The sequence below is a fragment of the Artibeus jamaicensis genome, unplaced genomic scaffold (assembly GCF_021234435.1).
Source record: "Artibeus jamaicensis isolate MK-2021 breed Jamaican fruit bat unplaced genomic scaffold, CSHL_Jam_final contig_432, whole genome shotgun sequence".
In the NCBI taxonomy this organism is placed as follows: Eukaryota; Metazoa; Chordata; class Mammalia; order Chiroptera; family Phyllostomidae; genus Artibeus; species Artibeus jamaicensis.
The window spans coordinates 14490185-14509563 of NW_026521828.1; the positions used below are offsets into that span (position 1 = coordinate 14490185).

The 19379-nt window shown below is 37.9% G+C and overlaps 1 pseudogene; it reads right to left on the bottom strand.

Annotated features, from left to right (window-relative positions):
* Nucleotides 1–13602: 13602 nt before the first annotated feature.
* Nucleotides 13603–19322, bottom strand: LOC119061387 (cleavage and polyadenylation specificity factor subunit 5-like; annotated as a pseudogene).
* Between the last annotated feature and the right edge of the window lie 57 nt (nt 19323–19379).

A 19379-nucleotide genomic window follows, 5' to 3' on the forward strand; every position in this document is an offset into this window, starting at 1 on the left:
AGATTATAACAATCTTGAAAGAAAGATAGGGTTTTACCTTATTTATCTTTTAAATTCTCTTACTCATTTCCCTGGGCTGAGCCCATGTCATAAAATATTTTTCAATGAAAAAATGCAAAGTGTCTATATTTACTTACATTTCTTAATCTATTAATCTTTTGACTTTCTTATCTAAACTGCATCCTAACTTTCTTTGCCACTCTTGGAATGTTGAGATTCTTCAATGATTTCAAAAGTTTGGCTTTGCTTCCTCTATGTTCTCACAGTGCTTTGCATGTGCCTTGAATATAGTCCTCTTAACATTGTGCCTGTTATCTGTGAACTCATGGAGCTCATGTGTTAGCAAGTCAGATACACGCAATTTAAGTCACATACAATGAAATAACATTCTAGAGCATTTATCTTTTCAGTGTTCTATGGGTGCATAAGTAAAGATTCAGCTCATTTTGCTAGGGTGCTGTCATCAGAGGTCCCATTTAAAAAAAGAAACACTCACACAACTTTGAGTTTTGAAGTATGAATAAAAGTTCTGTGGCAAAGTAAGCCTGATTGGAAAAGGAGGGGGAATGGATGCTGAAGAAGAGGAGGAGGACACGTATATAGAGATAAAATCAAGCAAAAATTCATGAGGGTAGACATGAATGTGTGAAGATTATTGACTATATGAACACCAATAGCTCAGTGGGATGGAGCACAGGATACCTGGTAAGGATGGTTGAAAAGGAGACCTAAAATAAGCCAGGAAGACATGGGTCCTGGAAGGTTGTGCTGCTTACAGGGTGTTCAGTGGCCCAAGGGAAAAAGAATCATTCTCTGGCAAATGTGATGGGAAAGAAACTAGAATGAATTGTACTTTGGTAACAATGGAAAGAAGAAAATAGTTTCAGTCCAACTAAATGTCTGGCCTTGCCTATTCCCTTTGAAGCTTAATTACAACTGTAAGAGGAAGCCTCTTAAATGTTTGTGAACACACTCAACAATACAAGGGAAAAGTTGCCAAAAGTCTTTTAAAATCACAAGGGAGCACTGTTGTCCAGGTCAGGTGATATAGTTCAAACAAATCATTATTTGGGGAAAGCCTCTGCAAGAATTTTTATTTCTAAGCTCAACAACATTATTTCTGCTATAAAAATTCTCTCCCATGCCTATTCACTCTGGTCCAGTCAAGCTACCCCAGGGCAAAAATAACTGGGAGTGGCTGTCCATTGCTTAACAAAGCTTAACCAATAAAATTAAAGAGCTTTAGCTTGGGATTCAAGGTTTTTCTGTGATCTGGCAAACCTCTGTCTCAATTTCATCTCCCAGTTTCCTTTTCTAATATTCGAGGCTCAACCCACTAGAATCCTGAGTAATCTGCATTTTTCTCTTTGTGTACTTTTGCCCATTAATACTTTTTCTATCTCAAACACATGTTGCTACCTCTGCCCATGAGAGTCTGACTTGATATCCTGGCCAAGTGAAATAAAGCCAATTCTAAGCCATTTTCCATAGTCACCCAAGAAGAAATCAATAAATCTCTTTCTTTTAACTTATAATAAATTTGATTTATAATGCAGCATTAACAAGTGGAGCTGAATTGGTATCTGGAAGTTATGTTTGGCAATAACAAAACTCTAAACATGTAACATTGGCTCTGGGACTGGGTGGTTGGCAGAAGCTACCAGGACCTTGAGGAAACAATGAGCAGAAGCCTGATAAGCCCCAGGAGGCTGCTGGACATGGTTTAAACACAAATGAGAAAAATGTTCCAGAAACCTGGAGGAAAGGAGACATTTCTTATTTAGCAATGAAAAGTTGAACAAAACTGAGATCTGGACTAACATAGAATCTGGGAAAAATATCTAATGAACTGATAGATCTTGCTAAGGAGATTTCCAGGTTAGATGTTGGAAATATCAACTGATTTGGCCGTAAGGTACAGAAAAAGAAAGCTGAACTAAAAAAGGAATTAGCCAGTTTTCAAGCAGACTCTGGAGGGAAGAGAAAGGACCTAAAACTTTCTAGATTTGAAACCATAATTTTTTCTCTTCCCCAGTCTCTCACGGAAAAAAAGTTTGGACAAAAATAAAAGCCTGGTGGCTGCTGGCAAAACATCTCAAGGTCAAGACATATCCAAGTATGGAACTGTCACACCCTTTTAAACCTCAGTTTTCAGATGGTCCCCCCTAGACCTTGCTAATGACCTTCCAAGGATCTTAAGGATAGATCTCATACTCTGTGAAACAATAGAGCCTCTAAGTGGCATTGTCTGACAGCAACCATACAGGGACCAAGGGTGGAGCAGGGCCTCTCTCGAATAGTTTTGAAGGGTGCCTTTTGTCCAATGATGTGTAATGCAAAATGATGCATAGAGAACCCCAAACATTTTTTAACAAATTAAACAAGCCTAGACTGAAAAGGTCAAATGTAAAAAATGAAGAGGCCGTGTTTTGTGCAATTGGATAGAAAACATCTACAGGCAGGAAGAAAGCTGCTCAGTTGTGAATACAGGACATTTTTTTTTATGGTGGTGGGAAAGGGAGATGACTCAGAGGGAATAAGCAGGAAACCAGAACATGTAACAGAAACAACAGAGAATTACTCCCAGGTAGTAGTGCAGGGACTTTATTTAAAAAACAAAAAACTGGTGACTTGTGCCTGGTTATTTAGGGTGATGAAAAGTGGCCTGATAAAAATCATATTTAGAATATAGAGCTGATGTATAATGTTGAGAGTATTGTGAATACATACTGTGAGAGTGGAAGCAAGAATGATAATTAGGAGATTGTTGTAATAATTCAAGTGAAACAAGGTAGTGGCTTGCACTCAGGAATTAACGGTGGAGGAGATAAATAGTAGTTAGCTTTGAGGATTATTTTGAAGATAGAGCCAAAAGAATTTGCTGACGGGTCACATATTGGGTGTGCAAGAAAGACCGGAGTCAAGAATGATTATTAGCAACTGGAAAAACTGGAGTTGCCATTTTATGAGTTGAGGAGCAATAAGGAAGAAACAATTTTGTGGAGAAAGAATTTCAAGAGCTCAGTTTGAGACAATAAATGAGAGATCTATATTAGTATTGAAATAAAAATACTGAGCGGGATGTTGTATATAAGAATCTATACTTCAGGGAAGAAGGACAGATTAGAGATAGAAGTCTGGGTAGAGGGTGAGATTGCTGAGAGAATAGTTATAGGTAAATCCAGAACAGGTCCAAAAGTTGGAACCCTAGAGGCCTCCACAAGCTCAGCCAATGAATAGGAACTTGCAAAGAGATGATGGGGTGTCCAAGAGGAAGTTGTCTTAGAAGGTTTCCTCTATATTTTATAGAGGAAAGAGTGTTTAATTGTATGAAATACTGTTGGTAGGTAAAACAAAATGAAGAATAAGAATTGATCATTGGCTCTAGTAACATGAAAGATCCTCTGAGATTGATAATAATAATTTTGTTGTAGTTTTGGATGAAACTTGATTAGATCAGGCTTAAGTGAAAATAGAAGGAAGTAAATTGGAGTCAGTATATATAGCCTACCCTTTAGAGGAGTTCTGTTCTGATGGAGAGATGTTAATGAAGAAAATTCAATGAAGATGCAGAACCCAGGAAGTATTTATCTTCTTTTAGTTTTATCTTTCTTAATGGGAGAAATAGCAGAAAGTATCCCAAGCTATGAGACAGGTCTGGAAGAAAGTGTAAAATTGATAATTGAGACATTGGCAGAATTGCTGAAATAGCATTCTTGAGAAGAGAAGAATAGAAGAGAAAGTGTATACAGGTGAGAGATTAATCTTTTATTTCTTAATAAAAGTTGTATATATATAAGTGTAAAACATAATGATTTACTATATACATGATATATTAAATACATAAAATATTAAACATATCATGCATATTTAATTATCCTGTGTATATATATATATATCCTTAGGGCAAAAATAGGTTTATAGTTATTTGTATGGAAAATAATACAATAATTAATAAACAATAATACAAGAATCAAGTGTTTTGTGTACTATATTTTTGTATATATTTATATATTTCTGTATATACTTCTGTATATAACTCATGTATATATTTCTGGTTTTGTTTTTAGATTAATTTTGACTTCACAGAATAATTTGGAAAATAGTCACTCCTCTTTAATCTTATGAAAGAGTCTGTATAGACTCAATACTTTTTTTTTCCACCTCAAATACTTGGTTGAATTAATCAGTGACACCTCCAGTTGAGTGTATAGAAATATCTTTGTCAGAGGATTTAAACTACAAATTCAATTACTTCAATAGACTGGAACTATCCAGAGTATATATTTCTTCTTTTGTGTGTCTTTTAAGAAATTTTTTCCTTTTCATTTAAGTTGTCTAAACACTTGGCATCAATTTTTTCATAATATTTTCTTGTTATCTGTAATTTCTATAGAATTTCTAGGGTTGGTACCATTATCATTTCTCATATTAGTAACTTATGTTTTCTGTCCTTTTTTTCCCCCAATCATTGTCTGACTGCAAGTTCATTGGTTGTATTAATCTTCTCAAAAACTAACTTCTGGTTTCATTGATTTTTCTCTGTTGCTCTTTTGTTTTCTATTTCATTATTATTTTCTACATCAATATTTTTTAATTTTTATATTTTATATTATTTTGTTTTTCTAATTTCTCAAAATAGACTTTGCAGTCATTGGTTTGAGGTCTTCCTTCTCTTAGTAAAAGAAGAAATTTTCAGGCTCTGTCTTTGGTAGGAACACAGGATTCTGTTCCTGAAAGAAGAGAGTGCAGGTATGGAGGCCGATGTGATGGTGGGAGCTACCTTAGGTCTATTAAGGTCAGTTCTACTCTCTCATAAATGGAGTTTTCTTATGGAAGAGGAGGATGCTAAGTGAGATAAACTATGATACTGTTTTTTTAATTTATATTTTGGGTTTTGTAATGTGGTTTCTGAACAGTTTTTACCTTCTTCCTGAATAGGAAGATTATCAGCTTGTATAGAATATACATTTTCATGTGGAAGACAAACTATGTAGTTACTTAGTAAAGTAGTTAGAAATGTGTTAGAAAGAAGTAGTAGACAGTGCTGTGAAAGAGTATAGTGACCTCTCCTCTTAGTTGGGAGTTATTCTGTAAGTTTGAACTCTGTAGAGCTTTACTGAGAAGGAAACACAAAGCTTCTGCTTGACTCAGGATGCAACCCTGCAGCATGGGGCATCTTCTCTCCTACAGCTTAGTCATGATGCTGAGGACTCAAAATTTCCTCTGGAGTACTGACGTAGGAGGAAGTTGAGTAAATGTGAAGTCACTGAAGCTAAGTTATTATTACACATGCACACATATAGTGTCATCCCTTTGACACTACATTCATCTTTTCTTAAGAGCAGTTTCTGCCTGTGTCCCTTTCTTGCTGCCAGAAAATGTTCAGCAAACTGACAAATTTGAGAAAGACCCTCACTATCACAATATACATAGTCCCCTAATATTCCATTATTACTTTCATTGAGGTGTCATTGGTTAATAATGTCACATACGTTTTAGGCACACAACATTATAATTCATTATCTGTATCCACTGCAGCATGCTTGCCACCAAAAGTTTAGTTTCCATCCATTATCACAGATTTGACCCGTATTCACCAATTTCACTTTCCCGCCAACCCTTTTCCTTGATGGTAACCCCCAATTTGTTGTCTGTAGCTATGAGTTTGTTTTTCTGTTGTTTTGTTTGTTCATTTCTTTCTTTTGTTTTATATTCTACATGTGAGTGAAATTATACAGTTTTTAAGCTTTTTGATCTGACTTATTTCACTTAACATAATATGTTCCACATCCTTCCATGTTGTTGCAAATGGCTATAGTTTATCTTCTCTGTGGTGAATAGTATTCCATATACATTATCTTCTTCATCTATTAATGGACATGTCATTTCCATATCTTGGCTATTGTAAATAATAATGCAATGACTATGTGAGTAATATTTTTTTGAATTAGTGTTTTCACATTCTTTGGATACATACTCAGAAAAGGACTTGCTAGATCAAGAAATCTTCATACTGTTTTTCAGTGGCTTTGCATTATTACTTTTAGTCATACAGGTACTTTAGCTAAAAGAGAAATTAGCGAGAATCCTTTGATCATGTTAATGGATACACATTGTATTTGATAGTCTCAGTACTTTATTTTTAAGAGAATTTTTTATTGATTATGCTGTTACAGTTGTTCTATTCCCCCCTTCATTCCCCTCAACCCTACCTCCCATCCCCACCATTACCCCCCCTTTAGTTTATGACAATGTGTCTCAAGTTCTTTAGATTCTATATTCCCCATACTATTCTTGCCCCTGCCATCTATTTTCTATCTACTGTCTATGCTACTTATTTTCTGTACCTTCTCCCCCCTTATCCACCTCCCACTCCCCTGTTGCTAACCATCCTTGAGATCTTCATTTCTATGTTTCCACTCCTGATCTAGCTGTCCTCTTAGTTTGCTTTTGTTTTAGGTGTGATTGTTAATAACTGTGAGTTTGCTGTCCTTTCACTGTTCATGGTTTTTTTTAACTTCTTTTTATTAAATTAGTCCCTTTAACATTTCATATAATAAGGGCTTGGTGATGATGAACTCCTTGAATTTGAGCTTATCTGAGAGGCACTTTGTCTGCCCTTCCATTCTAAATAAAAACTTTGCTGGATAGAGCAATCTTGGATGCAGGTCCTTGCCTTTCATGACTTGGAATACCTCTTTCCAGCCCCTTCTTGCCTGTAAGATCTCTTTTGAGAAATCCACTGACAGTCTGATGGGGACTCCTTTGTAGGTGACTGTCCCCTTATCTCTTGCTGCTTCTAGGATTCTCTCCTTCATTTTCATCTTGGCTAATGTAATTATGATGTGCCTTGGTGTGTTTCTTCTTGGGTCCAACTTCTTTGGGACTCTCTGAGCTTCCTGGATTTCCTGGAAGTCTATTTCCCTTTGCCAGCTTGGGGGAAATTCTCCTTTATTATTTGTTCAAATAAGTTTTCCACTGGTGGCTGTTCCTTTCCCCCTTCTGGTACCCCTATAATTCAGATGTTGGAGCATTTAAAGATGTCCTGGAGGTTCCTAAGACTCTCCTCATTTTTTTGAATTCTTGCTTCTTTACTCTTTTCTGTTTGGCCATTATTTGCTTTCTTCTGGTCCACTCCATTGACTTGAGTCCCAGTTTTCTTTTCATCGCTATTGGTTTCCTGTGCAATTCCCGTCATTTCAATTAGTTTCGCCTTCATATGTTTGTCTAATTTGTGGCTATAATCAACCAGTTCTGTGAGGATCCTGATGACCAGTGTTTTAAACTGTGCATCTGAGAGTTTTGCTATTTCTTCATTGCTTAGATTTATAGGCTCTGGGGCTTTGAGCTGTTCTTGAGCCATAATGTTTTGGTCTGTTTGCACCTGTTAAGTATGAGAAGCGGAGTCTTGGACTCCCAGGTCGCTGGGTTGTGACGCTGTATGTGGAGGCGGGGTCAGAGTGGGGAAATGGCGGCCCCCTCTGCTGTTTCTGGAAGCTCCGTGAAGAGCAGAGCCTTAGTTTGTTCACAGGGGCTGGGCCACTTAGGTCGCTGGATTATGACGCTGTATGTGGAGGAGGGGTTAGAGCGGGGAAATGGTGGCGCCCTCCGCAGCCGCTTGCCACTGGGTCTGCTGGCTCTCATCCAATTGCCCAGTCCCTCGCTTGTCTATCGAGTGCGCGACCACAGTCAACCTGCAGCCCTGCTCCCTTGAGGTCGCTCGCTGGGTTGCTCACTAGGTCCGACCCTTCGCCTGGATTCCGCGTAGTCCGTCTGACCGAGTTTTCCTGTGCTACCCCACTCTGCCAGCTGCTGGTTTCGCCCCTCTTACCGGTCAGGCTGAAGAATTTGTTGTTATCAGACTTCCAAAAAGTTCAATTTTCTGTGTTCTGGCTGTGTTTTCTGTTGCTATTATTTAATTGTCTCTAAACTTGGTTGTGTGAGGAAGCAAGGCGACTCCACCTATGCCTCCATCTTGGCGGAAGTCTCAGATCAATAGTCTCAGTACTTTTGAGACAGGATAGTAAGAAGCTAGGAAAATCCCTGAGCAAGTGGAATGGGGAAACCGAGTCAAGAAAATTAAACAGAGCCAAACAGTTTGAGCAATTAACAGCCTAGTAGTGAATTGCCAATACCTTATCTCCCCTAACCAAAGAATACATAGCCTGTCTGGCTGTAAACCATGGAAGAGAGGAATGCTAATGCAAATGAAAAAGATAAGGAGAGAGAACTTGGAGAGAAGCTACAGGACTCCCTTCCCAGCTTCCTCTTCCCTTACTCCCAAAAGGCACAACACATCTGTGCTCCCCCTAGGCATTTCCCCCTTCCAGATTCCCACAGTCCCCTAGATAAACTTGCTTCTGAAATCTCAGGGTAAGGTGGATGTTAGGGTTTTTACCCACCACCTTCTCAGACTGCTGGCCCCTGATAATAATAAAAGTTCCATTATAATCTAATCCCTGTCTTGGCTTTTTGGCTAAGCAGTGACAGGTAGCACAAGCCCCAGACTTGGTTGCCCTCCAGTTTCAGTTTCTAAGATCTAGTATGTCTAAAACTAAATCTCTCTTGATTGCTACTGAATCTGCAGCTCCCTCTCTCTAAGTAATGAAGAATTATAAGTTGTTGATTTTGCAGAGGTCTGATTTTGAAGTCCCAACAATATTAGGGCATGTCAAATAGATCACAAAATGCAGACAATTTTGAATATATAAGTATCCTATTCCTTTTCATAGCCAACTACTTGCTTTCCCAATTTACAATCAGTTCTTGATAATAATTATTTCTAATTATGTAATTTACTGAATCCTGCTGGTAAGGTGCAGCTCTACTTATAAGGAGAGTGGAGGGAATCTGAAATGTTCAAATGACAAATTTGGAACTGCATATGTTACATAGTTGAAAGGTCAAAGGACCAGAAGGAATGGTGATGACCTGAAGACATGTTCTCTTCCTGCTCCTCCTGTTAGGTCATTCATTGCCTTCATAACAAGAATAGATGAAACACGAGAAGCAATGGAAAAAGCTTCTGCCATATATTAGCTTATTACAAAGTTAGTTGATGAAAAATGTTTAGAGAAAAACTTCATGTTGGCCTTTATGTCTTCAGTGTGTGATAGATCTGAGGTAGCTAATGCTCTCACTCATTGGTTGAACACACACCTATATGGTGCCAGGCATAGCATAAGGTTAGGAGATGTAACAATAAACAATGATAGGTAGATGGAGGTTTCTGCTCTCCTGAAGCTCCTGAAATTAAATTTAAAAAATTTAATTTAATTATTTTTTAAGTACAGTTTTCTGTCTATTTCTCCAATCCCAGCCCACCCCACCCCATGCTCCCCACCTTCCTCCCATTTCCACCCGCCTTAGTTCTGGTCCCTGTGTCCTTTATACTTGTTCCTCTAAATCTCTCCCCTTAAATTCCCTTACCTTTCCCCTCTGGTCACTGTTCCCCTGTTCTCTATTTCAGTGTCTGTTTTTATTTTGCTTGCTTGTTTGTTTTGTTGTTTAGCTTCCTGTTAAAGGTGGGATCATATGGTATTTGTCTTTCGACACTTGGCTTATTTCACTCAGCATAATGCTTTCCAGTTCCATCCATGCTGTTGCAAAGGGTAGTAACTCTTTCTTTCTCTCTGCTGCATAGAATTCCATTGTGTATATGTACCATCATTGTTTAATCCATTCATTTACTGACGGGCACCTAGGTTGCTTCCAACTCTTGCCTATTGTAAATTGTGCTGCTATGAACATTGTGGTGCATAGGTTCTTTGAGATTGGTATTTTAGGGTTCTTAGGATACCTGATATCAAACTGTATTACAAGGCCACTGTAATCAAAACAGCCTGGTACTGGCACAAAAACAGGCACATAGACCACTGGAACAGAACAGAGAGCCCGGAAATCAACCCAACTCTCTACAGTCAATTAATATTTGACAAAGGGAGCAGTAACATAAAATGGAATAAATATAGCTTCTTCAACAAATGGTGTTGGGAGAACTGGACAGCTATGTGCAAAAAAATGAAACTTGAGCACCGACTTACACCATACGCCAAAATAAATTCAAGGCAATAAAAGCCTTAAATATAAGCCCTGAAACCATTAAAGTCCTACAGGAGAACATTGGCAGGAAAATCTCAGCTATCTCACACAGCAACATTTTTACTGATATGTCCCCTTAGAGCAAGGAATATAAAGGAAAGAATAAACAAATGGGATCTCATCAAAATAAAAAGCTTCTGTGTGGCTAAAGAAAACAGTATTAAATTAGCAAGACAACCAACTGTATGGGAAAATATATTTGCCAATGATACCTCAGACAAAGGTTTAATCTCCAAAATATACAAAGAACTTACATGACTCCACTCTAAGAAGACAACTAACCCAATTAAAAAAATGGGAAAAGGACTTGAACAGACACTTCTCCAAGGAGGACATACAGAACATCCAGAGACACATGAAAAGATGCTCAATATCGCTAGCCATCAGAGAGATGCAAATTAAAACCACAATGAGATACAACTTTACACTGGTCAGGATGGCTATCATAAACAAAGCAACAAACAACAAATGTTGGAGAGGTTGTGGGAAAATGGGTCTTTATTTCACTGTTGGTGGGATTGCAGACTGGTACAACCATTATGGAAAACAGTATGGAATTTTCTCAGAAAACTGAAAATGGACCTGCCTTTTGACCCAGCAATTCCACTGCTAGGATTATATCCTAGGAACCCTAAAATGCCAATCTCAAAGAATTAAATATTTTTTTAAAAAGGAATGAACAAACTTATCCTTGTTTTATGTATTCAGCTGTCTGAAAGACAGGTAATCAACACTATGAAAAGTGTACTAAGTAGGGTTAGACTGAGATTGGAAGTCAGGAAAAGACTTCATGAAGAAGAAGAAGCCTGAGAAGCTGGCTCCTCCTTGGCTCCCCCTTTCCCCCCAGCTACTAGCAGAAATAGTGTAACCTGCTCTTTTATTTCCCAGGCCCAGCTGCCACCCTATACTTTTGTTCTTCTGGGAACTGGGCTGTGAGTCACACACTTCTGCTTCCCCTGGATATCACCCAAGGTACTACATCAACCCTAACTTGGCAACAAGCCCAGGGGGAGCCTTCTTCTACCCGGCAACTCCTGGGAGCTTGCCTCTTGAGAGCTGCTGAGATGAGAAGAAGGAGGGATCAGACAGAACCTGCCCTCTTTGGGTCACCCATCAAACTCTGCTCTGGATTCTGTCATCCTCAGTTTTGTTTTGAGTGACACACTGCTTATAAAAGACAAACATAATTTCTAAGGACTGAAAAAGATTTTAGATATAATGCAAAACCTGCACCTGGCTGAAATCTCCCAACAATCTCTATAAGAGCAGGCATTAAAACTTTGATTGAACATTGTTAGGACAGAGACTTGACTCCTTTGCAAAGAAGCTCATTCTCTTGTGAGACTATACAGTCAGACAAAGCCTCTATGATTGTAGGTGAGACCTTGTCCCAGATGCTTCTCCATTATCCTAATTCTCCACCTTGAAGCCACACAAATCAAATTACACTCCAGCTCTCTGTCCCTTGCTAGGATTTCTTCCTGCTTCTCTCTCTCTCTCTCTCTCTCATACCATTTTGGGAAGTGTGAATAAATCTTGCATTGTTCTGTTTCAGATGTGACTTTTCCCTTAGTGCAGCATCTCCACATTGTAGACACTCCCAGCCCCTTAGGTGCTTAGTGGCCATTTCCATTATCAGATGGACTATGCCCTTATCACAGTACTTGTGTTTAAGTCACCTAGAACAATGATGCCAAAAAAGCTTGATGTGCTTCCTTTAAGTGAAGAAGTGTGTATATGTAGGAAAACATATAATATATACAAGTGTTCAGTATGATCTATGGTTTCAGGTATCCACTGGGCAGCCTTGGAATGTATCTCCCGCAGATAAGAGGGGACTATTGTACATAAGCTACATTGCCACCAATGCTATTTAGAAAAAGGCAAGGAAGCATAGAGAATTTAACTCTTCAAGCAAAGGCAATATTCTTTCTAGTGGAGCTCTCCCTATTTAATCCCCAAGCTTTGCGCCACAGCAAAAAGGATAGGAAAACAAAGAAGCCTTTAATTTATAGTTCAAATGGGAAGACAAAGTCTCATATGATAGTATACAGATATTTAATAAATATTCATTCACTCCAGTTTACATCAAAGAGAGGTACGGATAGAGCTGCACACTTTAAAGCCCAAGTTAAAGTGGGAGAAGGGAGAAGTAGGCCAGTCTATAATCATAATACAGACGAAGAAAAGTTTAAAAGAACAACATGCCATAGAAAAGAACATGACAGACACTGAAAATGAATATAATTCAAGGAACCATTTTATATTTCCTTAGTATTTCACCCTAGTATAAGAGATTATATGCACAAAATTTAAGCAGATAATTTCAAAACAACTGAAATGCAAAGGAAAATGATGAGAATGCATATACTTTTTAGCTATGTTGATACCCCCATTCTACATTTTGCACAGTATTTTATTGTGTTTTTAGTGTGTTTCTTAGTTGTCTTATACAACTTAGGAGTTATTCATGTATTTCTAATATGAGCCATTTGTTGGATATCTGTATTGGAAACATTTTCTTCAGTTGGTGGTTTACCTTTTATTCTGCTAATAATATATTTTGATCAACTGAAGTTCTAAATTTTAATATTAAACAACTTATCCTATGTTTATTGATACTTAGCAACTTTTTGCCATTTTAAGCAATATTTGCATACTCTAAGTTTATGAAGATATATTTTCTTCTAGAAGACTTTTTGAATTGGTTTTTTAAAAATCAGTTGAAATTGAGTTAAGATTTATTTACACTCTTCTGTCTAAATGCCACAGAATCAGAAAATTTTAAAAATTTATTTAATTATAATACAAGTACACTTTTATGTTTTTTACTCCCATCCCAGCCTACCCCCCAATGCTCCCCACCTCCCTCCCATTTCCACCCCCCTTAGCAAAATTTAATAAAGAGAACATCCTTTCCTAAGTTATCACAGTGCCTTTTGTCATGATCTAGTGACCGTGTGTGTGAGTGTCTGTTTCTGGACTGTGAAGGCCATTCCACTGGTCTCTTTGTCTCTCTTCCCACCAACACATTTTCTTTTTTATTACTGTTAGAGAATGAGTCTTGTTACCTTGTAGTGTTAGTCCTCCTGCTTTGTTCTTCTTCAAGATTATCTTGTCTGCTCTTAATTCTTATTAGAGTTTCATACAAATTTGAAAGTTATATTGTTAGTTTCTCTAAAAGCTATTCATTATTTGAGTAAAATTTTATCAAATCTACAAAACAATTTATTTATTTTTTGGAAGTCCACTTTCTTTCATGTAGAAAAATGTGTATGCATAGAAACAAAAACAAGTTAAATGTTATCACATATGTTTACACCACTATCTAGTTCTTCATATCAACTTTACTGTTCAAACATTAGAGAGCAGGTGGCAATTGAGGGATTGGGAAAGATAAACAACAACAACAGAAACACTTTCCTACTGTGTTTATTCTGTGCTGTGTAGAGCTGGCTTGCAGAGAGGGCTTCCTTTACTTCTCCACTGTGCAGGAACTCACTTGTACATAAAGTTGAACCCGCTCAAAGCTGTGGGAGACTAGAAATGATGGGTCGCATCCTGGTGTGTCCTCAGACAATTCAAACAGTGGTGCCCCTACCAGCTTGTAATTTTTAGGGACAGCAAACAACGCTTTTTCTTGAAGTTGAACCAAAAACTTCTCGTGCCCCTTCGGTTTTCGTGCAACAGTATATGGATACTGAGGACGCTCAAAATTTGGTCACCGCCAGTTACTGATGCAGTTGTCAATGACCCAGTCTTGCAGGAGATGGCCTAGTATCTCCGTACTTAAGTGGTTTAGTCTTTCAACTTCATCGCCTGGATTAAGTTCACCACCAGGGAGTTTGAAGAAAGTCGTCCCCAGCTGCAGCACTATCACAGGGGTAGCCAGTGCTCATGTACGATCAGAACCCCTTCTGCAGTCCTCCTCATTCCAATTCTATCAAATTCCTCCCTCATGCATTGAAATCTGGCTGCAACCAAGCTGTCCTCACAGAGGGGCTCTTTGGTACCAAAAGTAGAATTGGTGAGAGGGTACAGGTTGTTTGTGCACTCCAAGGTGAGGGGCTTGGTCTGCTGACTGTATTCGTTGCCCAACTGGTTGATATTGGGTGCCTAGCAGGTCTGCGAAGGACTGGGCAGCACCACGGACAGATTGACGAGCACAGGAGGCAAGCGGAGAGGCGAGGCAGGGAAGGAAAGGAAAGTCCCCTGGTGTAGGCAGCGGTCCTCTGCGTCCCACTCAGCAGCCGCAGCCCATCATTAATAAGGGAGGGCAGGAGGAGGTGTTCACACGCTGGAAGCACATCCAGAACCTCTACCACAATTTAGAGTGAATGTACCTCTTTGTGCAATATTGAATTTTTAAATTGATGCGTGGGTACATATTTTCATGTTTTAAGATTTTTTAAAAATCTTGATTAATATTTTGTAACATTCAAGGTAGACATTATATATACCTTTAGTTAAAGTTGCTTTTCTGTATACATTTTATATTTTGATATTCTGGGAAATAAAATTTTAAAAATAAATTTTATTTCAATTTATTTATTGTACCCATGCACAATATAATTTTTTATTTGCATATTGACCTGTATTCTGTAAGCTCTCATTTCAAAAGTACCGTGTACAGTATGATCCTGTTTTTATGATATCATTTATGTCCCATTCTTAATCTATGCACTCAGTCACTAGGAGAGATGGAGAGAAAGAGAAAGACTTCAGGAAAGATTTTAATCAAAATTTAATAACAGTAAGTCTTGGTTGTAATGTTTTGCATAATTTTATTTTTTAATTTAAATTTACTTTTCTATTTTTCAAAATTTTTCTTAAACAGTAGATATTACTTTTTCAAAGTAAAATAATATTGAAATACAAATTAACTTTAAAAATTAACCACGTTATAGTTTTGTCTCATTGTTTGCATGTTTCAATGAACCTCTTCAACTGCCTACACAGAATATTTATTTGGAAAATATATGGTAAACAATTTACTCAGTCTGTCTCTTTAAATTGATTAACTTTCTTTGGGCAAAAAGCATCTAAATAAAACAAAGAACTGTATAGAATATATAACAGTAATGCTTAGTCCATCAGTTAGATGGAAACATTTCCCAGCTCTCACCCCATGTGAGACCTGAACAGGAGCTCAGCGTGGGGGTGTTAGGAGATTCCATCTTCCTGAAGAGAAGAAAAATAACATCAGAAAGTGCCAAAATCTCTCTCTATCTCGAAATCTTCCCCTTTTTGGGTTCAGAAATGGAGATTCATAGTAGGCAATGAAAGAGGGCCTCTGGCTTCTACTTAAGCTTTTTCCATTTGTTACTCATCAGGACGTCCTTATTTAAACTTTTTTTGGAGCTTCGCTTCTTTAAAATCATGTATGTGTTATTATCACTGTCATTTTAAGTGATGAGAAATCCACAACTTAGAACATTAGAAACTGGCTCAAGATTACATTGTTGGTGTAGGAGAAATAAACCCTACATCTGGCCAAAGTTATTGGTTTAAACAGCTGCACTTTACTGCCATCTTGTGGGCAAATAGGGTTGGTTACAAGTCCTAGAAGAGTTCACCGTGGTTGAAGTTGGGCTTTCAGGAGCGCTTGGAGCAGATGGATCAAGTGTCTTCTTATAAGTCATACTAAGATGTTCGCATCATAACTCACAAAGGAGAGCACTATCAGATTACTTAAACAGATCATATTTTAATAATACTACAATGGAGACAAGATTATGTTTGAAAGAATAGAATGGAGGCTGAGGTAACAATTAAGAAGAATAATAACATTAAAGCATATTGAAAACTTGGATTAAATCCATGTTAATGAGTTTAATTTATATTTAAGATAAAGTAAGAACTTTATATAGAGGGAAATTATTGAAATTAATTTTGAACAAAAAAGGACTCCGAGAATAGTGACATTGACTTTCATTAAATCAAAACATGCAGAAGCACATGTAGAAGGAAGACAGGACTTATGTTTGCAGATTGATTTTAAAGATACTGTGAGCCAATGAAATTAAAGTGTCTGGTACCTGATACTACAAGGTAGACACGGTCTCATCATGGGGACACGTGAGTTATACATATACAGGCAATAGAGTAATTACAATCATGAGTGGGATTCTCAAACAGAGAAAGTAGGATGAGGGAAGAGAAGATGGCAATACAAAAACCTGTGACTGACCAATAATTAGAAAATAAAAAATAAGGGGAACCAGACAGAGGAATTGCAAAATTCAAAGCACCTTCCAAAGAGGGAGGGAGAGAGAGAGAGATGGAATAAGGGAGAGAGGAAGAGAAAGATAGAGAGAAAAGGAGAAAGAGACAGAGTGAGTTAAAGAGCACATAGGTGACAGCTGACAGAGCCCAGAACACTCAGAAGAAAGCTCCTTTTACGCTGGCTGTGGTAGGATATGTGTAGAAATGATCAGCTTTTAGGGATCACTCTGAAAGGTGGGAAGTCTCGCATCTAGATAAATAGGCTAACCTATTTTCTTCTTAGCAAATGTATGCTATCAAGTGACAGACAAAAATATTAGTATGAAAGTCCTTTTTACTGTTGTGACTAGCAAATTTAAGTAACTATTATCTACTAAAAATTGTATTATTACAGAGCACAAGTCTTATCATCTGGAATTCTTAGAAAGTTAGAAGAATAACATTGTAATCTAGCCTAGACTTTAGCAGGTACTAGGGGAAACCATGACTATCAGTGTCTCTCGGTATTCAGGGAAAGTTGGTTCCAGGATCCCCTGCTGATCCCAAAATCTACAGATGCTCAAGTCCCTTATGTGAAATGCCATGTATTTGCATATAAACTACTCACATCATCCTGTGCATTTTAAAACATCTCTAGATTACGTATAACACCTAACACAAGGTAAGTACCATGTAAATAGTTGTTATACTGCATTATTTAGGGAAATAATGACAAGAAAATATTATCTATACGTGTTCAGTACAGAGACAACCATTGTAGGCCCAACTACATACTGTATTCATCAGCAACAATGTAACATTTAAAAAACACTTTTGATCTGTGGTTGGTTGAATCATGAGTAATTATTCAACTACTACTGGGATACCTGGGGATAGAGAGGGCCGGCCTGTGCACTGACAGAATACACATAAAGCTGCCTTTTACTTTCAGATAATATGGAGTAAGAGAAACCAGATATACCTCCTACCTGAAAAAACAACAAAAATCAGATAAAAATATATAAAGCCATGGCACTAGATATCAGGCAATGAAAGACTGATGAGTAATTAGAGATAAATATGGTGAGATCTATGATTGGCCTTGGTTTCTGGGTTGAGAGGGATTTTAGAAACAGGAAAGAGGAATTCAGATGAAGTGGGTGGTTTTTCTGAATTGAAGAGAGTGCTCAGAGGAGAGAGAGCAAAGTGGCTCTAGTCCACAGGATGACAGCACTAGAGAGCTGGACAGAAAGCTCCACAGTTTACAGATCAGTGCTTGTGCATGAGGAAGCTACCCAAAGCAAGAACCACAGGAGAGGATCTGACATGACAGAGCCCTGGTCTCATATAAAACTGGTATCCTATCAGCCAGACTAGAAAACACTATAATTCATGGAGTACTAGGTAAGGTATTCAGAGGGTCTCGCCTCAGTCATGAGGAATAATTGGCCCACTTGGTGAATACCACACCGGTCTGACCTGACAAGCCTTAAAAGCAGTCCTCCAGGTGTGGTTCTTAATAACTGTGAGTTTGCTGTCCTTTCACTGTTCATCTTTTTTAATCTTCTTTTTCTTAGATAAATTCCTTTAACATTTCATATAATAAGGGCTTGGTGATGATGAACTCCTTGAATTTGATCTTATCTGAGAAGTACTTTATCTGTCCTTCCATTCTACACCTAAAACAAAAGCAAACTAAGAGAACAGCTAGATCCGGAGCAGAACCATAGAAATGAAGATTACATGGAGGGTTAGCAACAGGGGAGTGGGAGAAGGAGAAGGGGGGAGAAGGTACAGAAAATAAGTAGCATAGATGGTAGGTAGAAAATAGATATGGGGGAGGGCAAGAATAGTAGGGGAAATATAGAATCTAAAGAACTCGAACAGAAGCAATAAAAAGCTAATATAGTCATCCAAAAAAAAGAACTTGAGACACATGGTCATAAACTAAAGGGGGGAATGGTGGGGGAGGGGGGTGCAGGGTGAAGGGGAATGAAGGGGGGAAATAGAACAACTATAATGGCATAATCAATAAAATATATTTTTAAAAAGATAAATGAATAAAATCTTTAAAAAAAAACAGTCCTTCAGAGGATCAGACCATTTCCATGTAATTGGCTGTGTCTCAGAACAAAGCTTGAGAATTTCTAGAAATACAAAACTATTCAGAACCAAACTAGATAAAATTCATACTGTCTGGTATCCCAAGATATGATCCATAATGAGAAGAAAATCAAACAACTCAACCCAACCTAGAATAGACAGATATTAAAATTAGCAGATCAAGTCATAAAATAATTATTAAAACTATATTCTAGTTATAACTTTTTTAAAGTCAGAAATATGGAAGATACTAATCAAACTTGTAGAGATGAAATTAAAAGGTTCGCAGTGAAAAAAAATCTACCGAATGACATTGATGGCAGATTAATTATTGCAGAAGAAAGGATTTGTAATTAGGAAGTCCAAGCCCTCATGGTGGACAGCAGGCCTCCCTGGTATTGTTGGGGTTCCTTCTGGACCAGGACTTGGAGAGAGGACATGCTGTAAAGAGAGGGAATATTTAATTTTCCCCAGAGTTTTTGCTTTTTTTATTTTAAAGATGACAGACTAAAGGGTGTTTAATTTTTAGTGGAACCATGTGTCCACCATGTTATTGGCATGATAACAAAGGCCAAAGAGCTAACAGGACATCTGAAGTCTCCGACTACAGACCTACAGGACATGGAGAAGCAGAGGAGGCTGTTTCCCAAGCCAGCACAGAGCCAGCTGCTGAGGGGAAAAGAGCATGTTAGCATATATTGATTGTCCATATTAGAAAACAGAAACACACTCACATACATGTAACCCAAAGAAGAACATGTACTTATGTTTCAGAGGTTAAAATTTGTCCACAGAATTGAAAAGACTGAGGCCCAGAGGGACATTCATGGATACCATCGATACAGGCCTCCTGATGTGGAGAAGAGCTGAGCCAACGAAGATGCTGGGCTGCGATGATCTGAGGCAGACATGCATAAATGCTTCTGTCTCAGGGCCAAGTCTAAAAGTGAGGTTGTTTAGTGAGAAGG